Below are 15,834 nucleotides of genomic sequence, written 5' to 3'. Positions count from 1 at the left end.
TACCGCTCGAATTCAGGGCAGTTGACGGTACCCGATGTCGATGCCTTCTTGAGCCATATATTACACCTAATATGCTCGGCTGACCGCCACCATCCTCTTTCATTTTTCCAGATCGCTAGTAATTTGCGGCTGTTATTGGACAATGAGGAGCACTTAAGTATACAGAGGGACCCATGAGTTCCTACATCTACGAAGAAAGAATACACCATATATGAATTCAATTATCCGGGTGAGTGTACTCCCTTTGCCTTGTAGTTGGATCTGGCTAGTCTGGAAAAATTCCAGATGCATGCTCATACTGATTAGTGTTATTCCTTAAGCGGAATGGGAACTTATTACCATGCACTTCCATTTCATTTAACAGATGCTACTTCTTACAGAGCCGGATGAAGCAACTGCCGATCTTTTCACATTACCCTTCCAGGGTCCAACTAACAAAGGGCCCCTAGGTGAGTGCCTAATTAACACTAGTCGCTCACTGAGTTTTTAAACTTGTTTTAAACTATTTAATAACGTTTCGCAAATCCATTCCTGATGGCTTACCTATTTAACCAACAGACGCCACACCACTCCCCTATCCAGTCCCATGTCCTGAAGAAGACCAGCACCAGACTGATGAATAAGGCGTCCATAGGGTCGAAACGTCGACGATATAAAACCATTGGACCAGTTGAGAAAATCCAGTTAACAAAAGCCAACTGAAGTAGCATACTGGACTAATTTACAATCAAATACGGAAACTGGCCTAGAAAATCCTTTGCCTGGTTCCCTTTCCCCCACCCCTCTACCCCGCCTTCACTCACTTGTATATAAATCACCAATTTTTGTCACTTATGCACAATATGTCACATTGCACTCATCATATTTGATGCGCCGTTTAGTATAATTTATATTTGATTGCTGATTTATTCTCTATGCAATATCGCAGGGTATCTATGAATGAAAAATAATTCAAAGATTAAATCTTAATTACCCTCTTCAGTTTTGGTTTGAATTTGCATTATTCACTTTTTTGAATGGAATATTGATTGAGGTAACCTGCAATTTAATTTGGAATAATTCATTTACACTTTGAAGCAATCAGGTTGCATACCCGACAGAACCATTGTTTACACTAAACTGTATTGCCCAGGTTCTGAGGGACACTGGGTTACCCCATAATAGTTTACTCAACACAAAAACGCAGCACAGAAGTGGGCAGAACAGGGCAGCACAGAACAGTGCACAATATAACAGAGCAGCATATAACTGAACAGAACAGTGCAAAATAGAACAGGGAAGAACAGAACAGTGCACAGCAGAACAGGGCAGAAGGGAACAGGGCAGAAGGGAACAGGGCAGAACGGAACAGGGAAGAGCAGAACAGGGAAGAGCAGAACAGGGAAGCACAGTCAAGACCAGCCGAGAGCAGAGTGGAATAGAACAACCAAAAAACGGCACGGCTAGCATTGGGAACAGAAAGGCAGAGACGTGGTGCGTGAAGAAAGAAATGAAAAAGCGAAAAGGGAAAAGTGAAAAGTGAAGGACTGAGACGGGACAACAAAGAAGGGAAAGGAAGTGAAGGGGCATGGGGGAAGGCATTGTATGCCATGGAAAGGCAGAATAGACTGGGTGGTGAAAGGGAAGGGCGCGTCCTAAAGAGAGGGGCACAAAGGGGGCTCTGGAAGAGGATGAAATAGGAGGGAAGTGAGCGTGGCTCTGTGGACTTCGAGAGCCCTGGTCTGATAAGGCCATGTACGTTATTGTGGCCCATTGTGTACATGCCCCCGGGTGGCTCCTGATCTCTGGAGGCAATGGCAGTCGACGGTGGCCTCCGGTTGTGTGGCCTCCGTGTGTTTTTTTCTCATAAGAACAGAACAGTCTCTGAGGCCCATGGCTACACGCAGGAGAGGGCCACAGGCCTCACGATGCCACAGCAGACTCGGTGGTTGCAGACGGAGTGCACACCCATTGCCATCAAGGCTTGGCATACCCTGCCAACTTAGGGCGAACAAAGCAATACCAAAGGGGATGATGGAGGGAGTGTTGGTCAAATCAAACACTCACCCCCAGTCAACTGATCTGGATTTAATCCATCATCATTCTTTGGTATCGCTTTGTTCGCCCTGAGTTGGCAGGGTATGCCCAGACGTGGGTCCCTGGCTCACTTTGCATTGGATTCAAGATAGCCTGGCTGATGAACACTATGAACCTGAAACTGGTCCCAGGATGCTTGTTTCTGGTCCAGGGAAGACATGGCTTGGCAGTTCGGGCTGGACTGTTCCCATGAGGCGCAGGGTCAGACTGATTTGCATATGGACATGTCTGAACTGGGGTGGCGGAGTGAGCTAAAGAATGATGATGGATTAAACCCAGATCAATTGACTGGGAGTGAGTGTTTGATTTGCTCAGAACGCTCCGTCCATCATCCCCTTTGGTATTCCATTAGGTGACTCAGCATCAGCCTGGTGGGCTGCTGGCAGCGTGCAATGCACAAACCTTGTGCTAACTGACGCAGACTGCTGTACAGTATTGAGAAGCATTGTAAAATAATGTATCGTTTGATAGTACGAGTTGGCACCTGCCGCTGCCAGGGCACAGGCTGCATTCATCAGCCGAGTCTCACCTCTGCCCGGCCGCGGCGCATCCTCACGTGATGTGGTTGTCTCAGAGGACAGTTCCTATATCCGAAGTCAAGTGAGACAATCCCCCTGCACAGCAGGCCTGCACTGAATGAATCAGGAGGCGAAGCCATGCGCTGTTCCTGCAACGGGTGCCACCCCTGCACTTTATCAGTTTGTGTTGGGATTATTATAGCCAATGAATGAGTGGGCGGCAAATTCAACTTTTGTCTTCTTATTCCACGGCAGAATGAGGGAGAATGTGAGGCTGGCATTGTTAGGTCCATGTGACGTAATTGGCAATGCACTCATAGTGACAAGCACCCCCTGTGCCGCTATACTGCCTGCCCCCAGGAAGGCACCACTCACTGTGTCCCATCTCACACAATCTGAATCCACAATTAAGCAAATTTTTCCTTCCAGATTATACACTTTGCAGAAAGCTGACGCAGGAAACATGGGTAACCTGATCAGGGCCGACTTTATGGCAGTGCGACTGGTGTGGCAGCACTGGACGCTGACCTGTGGAGGGGGCACCGACCTCTTGGGGGTTGCACTTGTTCAGTAATAACTTGTGATTGGAGAGATGAGGGGCAGTTATACCTGGTGGTAGTGTGAGAATGGAGGAGGCGGTCATATGGTGTGGGGGTGCCAAAAATGAATCTCGCACTGGGCGCCATCAATGCTAAAGCAGCCCTGAATCTAATTATACTCTTCAGAGCTCTCCCTAACATGAATTTCACAGAAGCAAGGGATATATCTACAATCGCCTTCAAAGCCGCAGAATTGGGGGAAAAGAATTTGTTTGCGGAAGTGACTTTTACATCTGAAGAGATCGGAAGACAGATAAAGGGGCAACAGAGAGCATCTACAGAGTTGGGGCAGAGTAACCACTCTCTAAAAGGAAAGACAGCGCGCATTTTGGGAGCCAACTCCTGACAAAATTAGTGACCCCTTCAACCTGCCTTAACGGAGCAACGTAATGTGACAAAATTAACTAGGTCTCTTTTAAGTGGTGTGAAGGGTGCGGAAAGCCAGTTTAACCAAAATGACCCTCAGTTAACAGGAGAAAGTAACACTGATAACAAAGGCATGATTGCAAAAGAAGAGGCGAAGCAGGTGAGGACAGGTGAGGACAGGTGAGGACAGGTCATGGCATTCTATCGCCTTAAATCAGCACTCCTAAAGGGGCCCTAGTAACAACAATGTTAGGGGCATATCAACAACGATTAGAGATAAACATCGCTAAGCGCGTTTAGCGATGTTTATCCTATCACTGGATTTCATTGCTGTGATAGCGCTGTATCAACAATGCTTTTCACAACGTCGATAAGAAATCCAGCGATAGCTGGGAAATCGCTGTTTTGCAGGGAACATCGCTGGTTTTCCAGCAATGTTCAATGCAAAACGGCGATAACCTTGCTGATACGGTACTGTAGCCGTATCAGCATAATCCACCCCCAATGTTAAGCATAGGTATGTCCGGATTTTAGCAGACGTTCGTTTTTGGCGAAAACCGCAGTTTTCACCTAAATCTAACGTGTGCTAAAATCCTGTGGGTTGCCTTGTAAATATCGCGATGTGCACATCAGTGATATTTTACAAGGTAGTACATTAGGGGTACACCCAGTGATGCACACTTTGCATCACTTTAGAGATGCAAATGGAGGCGTTGGGAAAAGGGGTGCTAACATGCGATTATGCATGTTAGCACTCTCTTTAAAATAGGGCAATAGTTTTATCTCCGTTGTTTTGGCTTTTAAAGCCAAAAATCGGAGATAAAGCCTTTGCTAATATGCCTCTTACTCCTTAACACCCTGCTCCTGGAACATAGAAGGCTTTTAGACATTCACCGGGAACCCGAAAACACATGGAAACATATGAAAGAACCTGCCGGCCTGCCACCTGGTCGGGATTACTGCCATTTTAAAGGCCCAGCCAGTATAACAAATAAAAAAATACATGAAAAAGGGTTTTCCGTTCACTCATCAGTATCTACTTCAATTCGCAATGTAAGAAAAAAGCACTTTAAAACATCAGCCTGTTTGTTGCTGCAGCAGCCCGATGCCCCCCCATCCAGCCCGCCCAAAGTAGCTGGAAGGCACTCTCAAGACACGTGCTCTGCCTGGCACACGCACTCCCAGGCACTTCTGGGCTGTTAATGTAGTCAGGTGAGTCACACATACACTCTCTGGGCCTCATTTATGAAAAGTGACGCATCGCTGAGAGAAAACAGTGATGCGTCACTTTTCATTGCGCCCTCCTTGCGACCCCAATGATGCGTCAAATTTCAATATGATGCATCATTGGGCAAGGACTTACAGATACATCAGTATTTCTGACGTATCTGTAAGCGCAAAAGTGACGCAACTCCAGCAATGCGTCCTTTCACATGGGGCGAGCCCCATGTGAAAGGGCCTGCGTCAGTCTTACGCCTGCTGTGAGGCAGGCGCAAGATTTTGACGCAATGGCATCCTAGAAGTGACGCAGTGAAATCTCATAGATTTCACTGCGTCACTTCTACGACCTTTCTTGCGTCAATAAGCCCCCCTTGCATACATTATACCTGGCGCAGGTATAATGTGGCGCAGGGGTTTACAAAGTGACGCATCTACCTAGATGCGTCACTTTGTAAATATGGCGCAACAAGGCGAATTTTTTACGCCACTGGTGCGTCACAAAAAGTGACGCACCGGCCGCGTAAAAGTGACGCATAGCCTCATAAATGAGGCCCTCTCTCTGCACTGAAGTTCGCGTGTCTGATCTCTTAAGCATGTGAGTTTGAGTTTAAAATACCTCTAAAGCGCACGTACACCAGGCGGTTTCATGGCGCTGTAAAGTACTGAATCCAGAGGGCAGGAAGACAAGGAGAATAGAGAGAAACAGTTATGAAGAGAAGGCTTGAGTAAAAAGAAGGGTTTTTAGCGCCTTACGGAAGGGTGTCTAGTGGGCGCAGGATCTGAGGTGAGCCGGCAAAGAGTTCCAAAACGCAGGGGCAAGAGTAGAAAATGTCATGCCTCCCCACTTTTTTCGTTTAAATCGGGGTACTGTGAGCAGTTGTTGAGCTGAGGAGCGTAATTCCCTGGCAGGGACGTAGGGGTTGATTTCTGCGGAGATAAAAGCAGGGGCTGTGCCGGTCCGGGCTTGAAAGATGATGCAGCCCATCTTGAACTGGGCTCGTTCTCGGATGGGGAGCCAGTGTAGGGACTGGAGGAGGGGAGTGATGTGATGTGATTTGGGCAAATTGAAAACCAGGCGAGCCGCCTGGTTTTGGACCAGCTGGAGTCGTCTCACGCTATACGCGGGCATGCTACAATAAAGGGCATTGCCATAGTCCAGGCGAGAGATAACCATCTCCAGGACTATGAGCTTAAGGGCGGGAAAAGAAAAGAAACGAGAGACTTTACGAATAGTGCGGAGTGAGAGAAAAGAAGAGGACACCACGGAGCTGACTTGGGTATGCAGAGTGAGTTGATCATTCAGTTTGAATCCAAGAGTTTTTACAGAGGAGGAAGGGGGGGAGAGGGGCCTATGGAAGGGGGCCAAAAGAGAGAGGACCAAGAACTGGAGCAACCACCTGTCAACACCAGCTCCGTTTTGTCGGGGTTTAGCTTCAGGTGGTTATAGTTCATCCAGTCCCGCATGAAAATCATGACAGATTGGAAATTGGACATGGACTCAGGGGATGCGGATAAAGAAAAAATGAGCTGGAGGTCATCCGCATAGTTGTAGACGGAGACCTCCAGTTTTGGAGGGCAAAAATGAGGGGGGCAATGTACAAATTAAACAAAAGAGGGGAATGGGAGGAACCCTGGGGGACCCCGCATTGGACTGCGCGGAGGTTCGCCGAAAAATCACCCAGGCGCACTGCCTGGGTGCGGTCTCTCAGGAAGGAGGACAGCCAGACCAAAGCTGAACCTCCAATCCCCGCCGCCCTGACACAGGAAAGTAAGATGGTATGGTCGACCGTGTCAAAGGCGGCGGAGAGGTCGAGGAGGACCAGGGCCTGGGGATGGTTAGTGTCCATACCCTCTCTGAGGTTGTCAAGGACCGATAGCACTACGGACTCCGTGGAGTGTGCGGGGCGGAAACCAGCCTGACGGGGGGCTAGTACCCTATTCTCCTCCACAAAGGTGCTGAGTGCTCTGGTCACATGGCTCTCCAGCACCTTCGCCAAAAAGGGCAAAAGTGAAATGGGGGGATAGTTGACAAGAACTGAGGGGTCAGCGCCAGGTTTTTTGAGAATGGGCAGGATGACGGCCGATTTAAGGGGTAGAATCACAGTGCCCTGTAGCAGAGAACTATTAAGGAAAGTAAGAGGAGGGAGCACACCGGATGAGTAGATCTGTTTCAAGATGTGTGCAGGACAAGGGTCTATAGGGGAACCTGATTTAACCAAAGACAAAAGGGAGAGAAAAGATTGTTCTGTAAGAGGGGGGATAGAGTCAGGGCGTGCTGCGACTGACGGACACTGGGGGTCAACAAAGGAGGGGGGGGATATTTGCTTTAATGTTAGTGATTTTGTCTAGAAAAAAGGAGTTAAGAGAATCACATAAGTGCTGGGAAGGAGAGGGTTTGAGGGTAGCCCGATCAGAGTAGGCGAGATCATGCACAATGGAGAAAATTTCTCTTGGCTGATTTTCAGCCGTAGGAATTTTTGAGGAGAAATACGCATTCTTTGCTGTCAAGATCGATTTTATTGTACAAGGCCAAGAGGGAGATGTACTGTTTTTAAAGGTTTAGGCAGTAGTCTCTCCTCCAGGTCCGTTCCGCGCGGCGGACGTTAAGTTTTTGAGCCTTTAGTTCCTCATTAAGCCAACGGCTAGCATCGTTGGTGCGCCTGGATGACACCCGCCTTAAGGGGGCAACCGAGTCGCAGCCTGATCGAAGCCATGAATTGATGGATTCGGCTTGCGCAGAAGACGACAGCTCGTGGAGATCCGGGCTGGATGTGGAAAGTGTGGCAGACAGTGAGGCCACATCCACATGGTTCCAGGAGCATGCCCAGATGTTTTTGGGAAGAGAGGCCTTGAGGGCCGGGCTAAGAAGTAGGGAAAATGAAATTAAGAAGTGGTCGGACCAGGTGCAAGGGGCAATAACCAGAGAAGTAACTGAACAATTAAGGGACCAGATCTGGTCAAGGATGTGGCCCTGAATATGGGTGGGGGAGTGAAAGAGGGGGTCGAAGTTGATAGAGCAGAAGGTCTCCGAAAACTCTTTCGATGTTGAACATTCAGCCGGGTCAGAGGGCCAGAAGTTGAAATCACCTAGCACCAAGATGGAAGAGTTATTAACTGCTAGGGTGGCCACCAGATCCTGGAAGCTAGGGAGAAATGAGTTGAGACGGAGAGGGGGGGCGGTACATTAAAAGACAGGTGAGCGGGGTACTAAAGGAGAGTGAACGAGCAACTAGAAAGTCTGAAGAGCCGATGGAGGAAAAAACTAGAGGTTGGAAGGCAAATTCTTTACGGGCGATCAGAGCGACGCCACCACCCAATTTGCCAGGGGGTCGGTCGGCTCGTAAGGCATAATATGAGGCAGGGAGTGTGACTAATAGCCAGGGGGGGAGTTGTCACAACCTACTAGGCAGCCCTTCCAATTAGTTGCACTGATAACCAAGAGGAATGTTTTTTTCATTATATTTCAGATGCACAATTCAACACAGGGAATAAATGTGTGGTACACACAGCGAAGTTACTAGGCTTGCAATAAAAACTTCTGTTTTCTTATATGTACAACAAATAATGTTAGAAATGCATTACAAAAACAGAAAGATAATCAAAGACCACATCTCTCCCCCTTGAATTAACATCCTACTTGTACCTTAGAGTTCATCTTTAATGTTTGGAAAGAGTGTGTTCTTCTACTCATGAAATGAAAAAATGTCACTCTTAAGTGTCACACATGGGGTCACTTAATGGCACTCATAAGCGCCCTAAAAACATGGAAATGTCACAAAGAAGCAACCTTAAAACTTTGCAGCTATGAGTGCCCTTCAATTACTGGTGCTTTGAAGCAGTTTTCAGATCTCCTCAGACTTTCTTTTTGCACAAATGGGTGTAATTACCGATATTTATAGGTTTCCCTTGTCTTCATTGATTGATTTTGCTCACCAGAAAATGTCACTCATAGTCGTTGAAATGTCACTCATAATTACACTGAAGTTATGAAAATGTCACACATAAGCAATCTGAACCTTGGCAGCTGTGTAAAGATAGAAGATAGGCATAACACTACACAGTTCTAAAGACAACTCTTTCAAAAGAAGTGCATGCCTCTAAAAGAACGCCATAATCAAAAATTTGCTAGCATTCGCGCCAAGAATTTTCAATTCTTTTAAGGACACGGAGGCGAGGATTATGCTCCTCAATCTTTACTGCAAAAACACAGCAGCCAATGAAAATGCATATTTTCATAAATAACAGAATAACAAACTACATTGCCCATGATGCACACATGTATAGGCACGCCCCCATAGTCCATAAGAACCCTCTGCATGCTCCCATCATCCTCTTTCTTTGTAGCGAAACAAGTCCAAACAGTAACTTGAATAACAGCATAGCTCCTCCAACATGGAAGAAAACGTGATCCTCAGGCATAAATTCCTGGCAGCCGTCTTCGTTTATTCAGACTTCTTGTCTGATCCTGAAACAAAGGAAATGAAACAACCGTAACCTCTGAATATATATGGGTGGGCAAGCTTGTTACTCTTAACTAAGCCGGGTGGGATAATCCTCGCCTCCGTGTCCTTAATAGAATTGAAAATTCTTGGCACGAATGCTAGCAACTTTTGATTCTATTACAGGACCGGAGGCTTCAGATTATGCTCGTTTAACGCTCAGTAAATACCACAGAAGTAATATCACCCACCGGCTTATAATAAAATGTCTTAAATGTTGACTCAGAGGACCAATCTGCACAACCCATAATGTCTTGAATGTTAGAAACCAACATGAACGTTTTCGACACCATAGCGCCTCGCACTGAATGAGCACCAAATATTTGAATGTCAATACCAGCTTCTTGCATTATATATCGAAGCCACCTGGCAATGGTGGCAGCCGCCACTGGTTTAAATGGTTTCTGCAGTGCAATCAGCAATTGAGAACAACCTTGAGGCCTTATGGCCTTCGTACATTCCTCATACATCTTTAAACATTGTACTACGGATGTATGACGTTACAACACAACTTTTACAACGTACTAACATTACAACAAATTTTTTACAACGCAAAAACTATTACAACGCATACATTTACAACGCATGTTTTTACAACGCAGATACTTTTACAATGCATACCATTACAACGTAAGTATTGGTAAGTATATAATACTTTTTTATGTAAATTAACTAAAAATAATATAATATAATTTAATTTAATTTAATAAAATTAATTTAATATAAATTTAATTTTACTTTATATTTACAATGTACCCCTGTACCCCAAAAACCCAAAACTGACCCTGAACCCTAAAAAAACCCTTTACCCAAAAACTGACCCTGAACCCTAAAAATACCCCTTTACCCAAAAACTAAAAACTGACCCTGAACCCTAAAAATACCCCTTTACCCAAAAACTAAAAACTGACCCTGAACCCTAAAAATACCCCTTTACCCAAAAACTAAAAACTGACCTTGAACCCTAAAAATACCCCTTTACCCAAAAACCAAAAACTGACCCTGAACCCTAAAAATACCCCTTTACGCAAAAATCCAAAACTTTAACATTTTAAATATTATTATATACTTACCAATACTTACGTTGTAATGGTATGCGTTGTAAAAGTATCTGTGTTGTAATAACATGCGTTGTAAAAGTATGCGTTGTAAAAGTTTTTGCGTTGTAAAAGTTTTGTTGTAATGGTAGTGCGTTGTAAAAGTTGCGTTGTAAACGTTGTTTCCCTGTACTACACATAATTTTTCATTTTCAGGGAAAGCATTATAATCAATATGACGTGACAATATTTTAGTACGACCTGTAATAGTAAAAGAAACCCCTTCAGGAGTAAATACTCTACCTGTAACGTCGAGTGCTCGCACATCCGATGACGCCTGCACGACGATAGGCAAAGCAGCATGGCCAGCTTGGCCGATAACTGTTTCCTGGATAAGAGTGCGTTAACAGGCCATTTTTTAAATAAGGAAATAACTAAAGAGACGTCCCACAGACCCGTATATTTGGGTTTAGGTGGGTTGGCAACCCTAGTTCCCTTAAGCAATTTGCATGCTACCAGGTGCATACCTACCGGTTTCCCGTCTACCTGGGCATGCCCCGCAGAAATGGCTGACCGGAAATTGTTCAGTGATCGGTAAGCCAGGCCGTCCGCTGCCTTATCTGACAAAAAATTCAACACGTGGGGTAATTCCGCCCCCACGGGCTCCAGATGTCGTCCATGCACCAATCCACCCAGTTCTTCCATGCTGAGGAATACAGTTTTCTGGTCGAAGGTGCCCAGGCCTGTCTGATAATCTCCGAAGTCCTGTTCGAAACTCCTGGCAGTTGCCACTGTTCCCTGAAAGCCTCCATGCCATCAGCGTTAGCCTGCCCTCTAGAATCAATGGGTGCCGTTTTTGAAGAGGACCCAGCAGCAGCGATGCCGATTCCGGTAGTAACCTGGGCAGATCGCAACTCCACTGTAACAACTTGGGGAACCACGATTGGGACGTCCACCACGGCGTCACCATGACTATCTCCGCCCGTTGTCTGATGACCTGCGTCATCACTCTGGGGATCAGCAAGAACGGGGGAAACGCATACTGGATCGTGTTCGACCAATCCTGCAGAGAGGCATTGGTCGCTTTTGCCATTGGATCCGGCCTCCAGCTGAAAAACTGGGGAATCTGGAATATGAGTCTGGAGGCAAAAAGGTCTGTCTGAAATGGACCCCAAATCCTCTGAAGCCACTGGAAAACTTCGGGAAGCAACTTCCAGTCGCTGTAATCCCTGAGGTGCCTGGAGTTCCATTCCGCAACCTGATTGGACTGGCACGGGATGTATTCTGCCATTACCGAGATCTGATTTGTGAGGCAGTAATGCCAAAAATCTTTGGCTATCTGTACAAGAAGGTATGATCTCGTGCCGCCCAACTTGTTGATGTACCTCACCGCTGACACATTGTCCATGCGGAGGAGGATACAACAAGAGGTCTGCCTCGGGGATAGCGTCCGAATGGCAAACAACCCTGCGAGCAGTTCTAAGCAATTTATGTGCAAGGATAGCTCTTGCGGGGACCATCTTCCGCCCGTGGAGATCTCCCCACAGCGCGCGCCCCAGCCCCATCGGCTGGCGTCGGACTCGATTATTATCTCTGGCTGAGAGCCGAAAATTGCTCTGCCGTTCCAGGCATCCACATGGCCTAGCCACCACTGTAGCTCAGTCCTGACTTCCTGTGACAGTGGGATGATGTCCGAATAGGATAGTCCTTTCTGAGGATGCCTGATTTTCAGGTGCTGAAGGGCCCTGTAATGAAGAGGGCCCGGGAATATCGCTTGAATTGATGATGCCAATATCCCTACTACTCTGGCAATCGCCCTGAGTGCGACTGTCTGACTGTTCAACAACTTCAGGATTTCCTTCTTGAGATCTTTCAGTTTCGACTTTGGAAGGCATAGCTGGGCTGACTATGAGTCGATCGTAAATCCGAGAAAGTCTATCACCTGAGTTGGAACAATCACCGATTTCTTTGGATTGATAACAAATCCTAAGCTCTGAAGCAGCGTTGTCGTAAGGACGAGGTGCTGCCTGAGTGTGGTTTGACTCTGCCTCATGATTAGGATGTCGTCGAGGTATATTATGAGTCGTATTCGCCTCTTCCTGAGATGGGCCATTTGGGAGATTTGTCACTGGCTTCATCACTTTCGTAAAGCACCAAGGAGCTGAGGAGAGCCCGAAAGGAGAGGCCGTTCCAGCTGAACTGGAGGAACCTGCGATGCGGCAGGAAGATTGGAATGGAGAGGTAGGCGTCCTTGAGATCTAACCTGGCCATCCAATCCTCTTGCTGCAACAAATCCGCTAGAAGATGGATACCTTCCATCTTGAAATGGTTGTACATCAGGAATTGATTGAATTCTTTGAGATTCAGAACCAGTCTGTTCCCACCTCCTTTCTGATGTACAATAAAGATGTTGCTGCAGAAGCCGTGAGGCCCCTGGCTGGACGGCTCTATCGCATGCTTCTGCAGCAATTCTGCAATCTCCTTGTCTATAAAACTGCGATCTTGTAGGGAAAAATGGAGATCTGCTGGGAGACTTGACTGAAATGGACGAGAGTAAAACTCTAACTGAAAACCCTGCACGGTTTGCAACACCCAGGTGTCCTGAGTTAGCTCCTGCCACTGCCGTAGACAGTGCTGAGTACGACCCCCCAAAGGAAGAAGAGAAAGGTCTACAACGCTCACCTGTGGGTTGCTGGGCCTTGAACTTCGCCCTGTTGTTGCCGGACGGGAAACGCCCTCTGTTGAACCTCCTACGGGATGGATAGAAGGTACCTCCGCGTGTGGAGTCATAGTCGTTTCTTCCACGACCGAACTTGCCTCTCTGGGAACCTTGGTGGCCTCCATAGCCTGACGAGGTGCCCCAGCCTCGCCCGGCCCGATTAAAAACACTCTGGTTGAAGACTCATTTTATCCCAGATTGCGCTTTATCCAGAGTAGTAAACGTACCGAAGTACTTTGAAACGTCTTTGTTGAAGCGTGCCCCAAAGAGCTGTCCCAGCCGCCAGGGGTCCGGGTTCTGCATCCACCAGCTCCGTAAGGTTGCTGTCCATCGGTATCAGGAGTGACTTACGTCTTTCTGATGATATCGCACAATTGGCGTTGCCTATGAGGCATATGGCCCATTGGGTCCAACCCGCCAGGATATCAGGGTCTATCGGGTTAGAGGACTCCTTGGCCGCCAAGGCCATTTCTAGGATCTTGGCCAAAGGGCCCACAACGTCCAGCATTTTATCCTGGCATCCCCGCCAGGCGCGGTCGATGCCACGTTTGGGGTCCTTTGAGAATTTGCATAGGAACGTTAGAAGGCTTGCTTCAATTTCTGGCGTCTCCGCCACCTTGTCCGGCAGCTCGGGCGCGGACATTCGGACTTCAGGCGATTGCGCACCTCCCTGGGGAAACCTTTCCTCAGGTTCTCATGGAGGTAGGCAGAAACTGCAGGGGGAGGCACCCAGTCAGACGACCGTGGGTGCATAATCTCGGAAGGATCGAAGGTGAACGGGGTGTTGGGAGTGTCCGCCATTGACAGCAGAGCTGTCTTCGCCTTCTTCGGTGGAGGAGGCTCCTCTGAGGTATCGGTGTTGGTGTCTGTATTTGTAGTGTTAGTGTCGGTATCTGTATTGGTGTGGGTCTTAAGCTTAGCTTTGGCCTTTGCTCCTGAATAGGAGTGATCAGCCGTCCCACTGGCGGGCAACGCGGAAAGAGCCTGTGCTGTGGCCACTGCTCGGGGTTGGAAGAGCCCTGACCAGAGGTAGAAGCCTCTGACTTCCTCTTTTGCAGCTGTTTGTCGTAGCCGTGTCTCTTGGCGAAGCCCTCTAGCTGCTTCCTGATAGGGCGCAGAGCCGCTGCTAAGGCCTGCTGAACCGTTTGTGGGACCGTGGTCTCCATTGCCCTGTTAACAGAGGACTGGACCGAGGAGTCCAATGCATTCACTATGTTGTCCTCTAAAACAGCCTCCTGCTGTCCGTCATATGCCTCCTCCTCAGCATACTCTTCTGGGTATCGTACCCACTCATCCATCTTCAATGGTGGCGTGAAGCTATTAAAATATCTGTATGAATACAACTGAAATAATAGTCTCTGTGAGTCTCTTTCACAGCCACAAGGAGGGGTAATGGGGCGGGTCAGCCCACCAGCACACAAAGGGGCATATTATCAAGAATGGGCGTTACATTATCGCCGCTTTTATCGGCACTAAACTGCTGATAAAGCGGCGATAATGGGCTTGATAATATGCTCTATGAATTCCAATCGAAGCTCATGTTAAATGTGCAGACATCTAACATGGGCTTCGATTGGAATTGTTAGAGCATATTATCAAGCCCATTATCGCCGCTTTATCGGCAGATTCCTGCCGATAAAAGCGGCGATGATGTAACGCCCATTCTTGATAATATACCCCACAGTTCTTTCCACCTAGAGACCCCCTCAGCAAAGCTGTAGTCCAAAGGGTCAGAGACCCAGGCCAATGCAACTATATAAAGAGTGTGTGCTCACTCTCTTCTGGCCAGAATTTTACAACCCTGAGACAGGCGTTTTAGCAGGCAGAGCGATAACTGTCAGGAAATGCGTTTGAAATATGGGGACAATCACGCTGCTAACGCGCCGCCTAAAACGCGACTGAAATCCGTCCAAAACCAGCCCAAATTCAGCGCGTTGGGGAGCGCGTCACCGCCGAGAGCCACCCGGTACTTGAAGCGTCACAGGGCGATGAGGGGGGCCCTTGTGCATGCGCGAGGAGCGCACGCCTAATGGGGAAGCTGAATAACAAACGGGAACAAGGCTCAGTGAAAAACACAGGTATCGGTCTGCCCCCGGTCAACGACCGCCACACCCACGCACCCTGTAGCGGCGCAAATCTAATACGTGAGCCACAGAGGAATGTAAGAGAAAGCGGGCTGATGCGACGCGCTCACAACCAAGCGCTTGCCCGCTAATGCACCGTTCCCTCACGATAAATCCAGACAAATACCAACCAGTGAATAAACAAGTCGTAATCACTCATTAAAGTACCAACTTCATTAACAATACCAAACAATATGCAATACAGCAGAAGGAGGGAACAAAGGTGCACTTATCTCTTGCTGTGAGCAGCAAAGAAAGAGGATGATGGGAGCACGCAGAGGGTTCTTATGGACTGTGGGGGCGTGCCTATACATGTGTGCATCATGGGCAATGTAGTTTGTTATTCTGTTATTTATGAAAATATGCATTTTCATCGGCTGCTGTGTTTGAGAAGCATAATGAAAAATTATCTAGCATTCGCGACAAAGAATTTTCAATTATTTTAAGGACACGGAGGCGAGAATAATGCTTCTCTAACTTTACTGAAAAATACAGCAGCAAAAGAGTTAACTTTAAACAAGCATTACCCGGAAGAACAGCCCCCTCCAGGTGTGCACCAATGGCATGACAACAATCAGTATATAAGGTCCCAGTGACGTAAGCACTTCCTCTTTCTTTGCAAAGTTTATACGTAACAAAATTCGAATCCAAAGGAACTTGAATGGAACATATCAGG

This window comes from Lissotriton helveticus, chromosome 2_1 (assembly GCF_964261635.1).
Source record: "Lissotriton helveticus chromosome 2_1, aLisHel1.1, whole genome shotgun sequence".
Lineage (NCBI taxonomy): Eukaryota > Metazoa > Chordata > Amphibia > Caudata > Salamandridae > Lissotriton > Lissotriton helveticus.
This window is presented reverse-complemented; position numbering follows the sequence as displayed.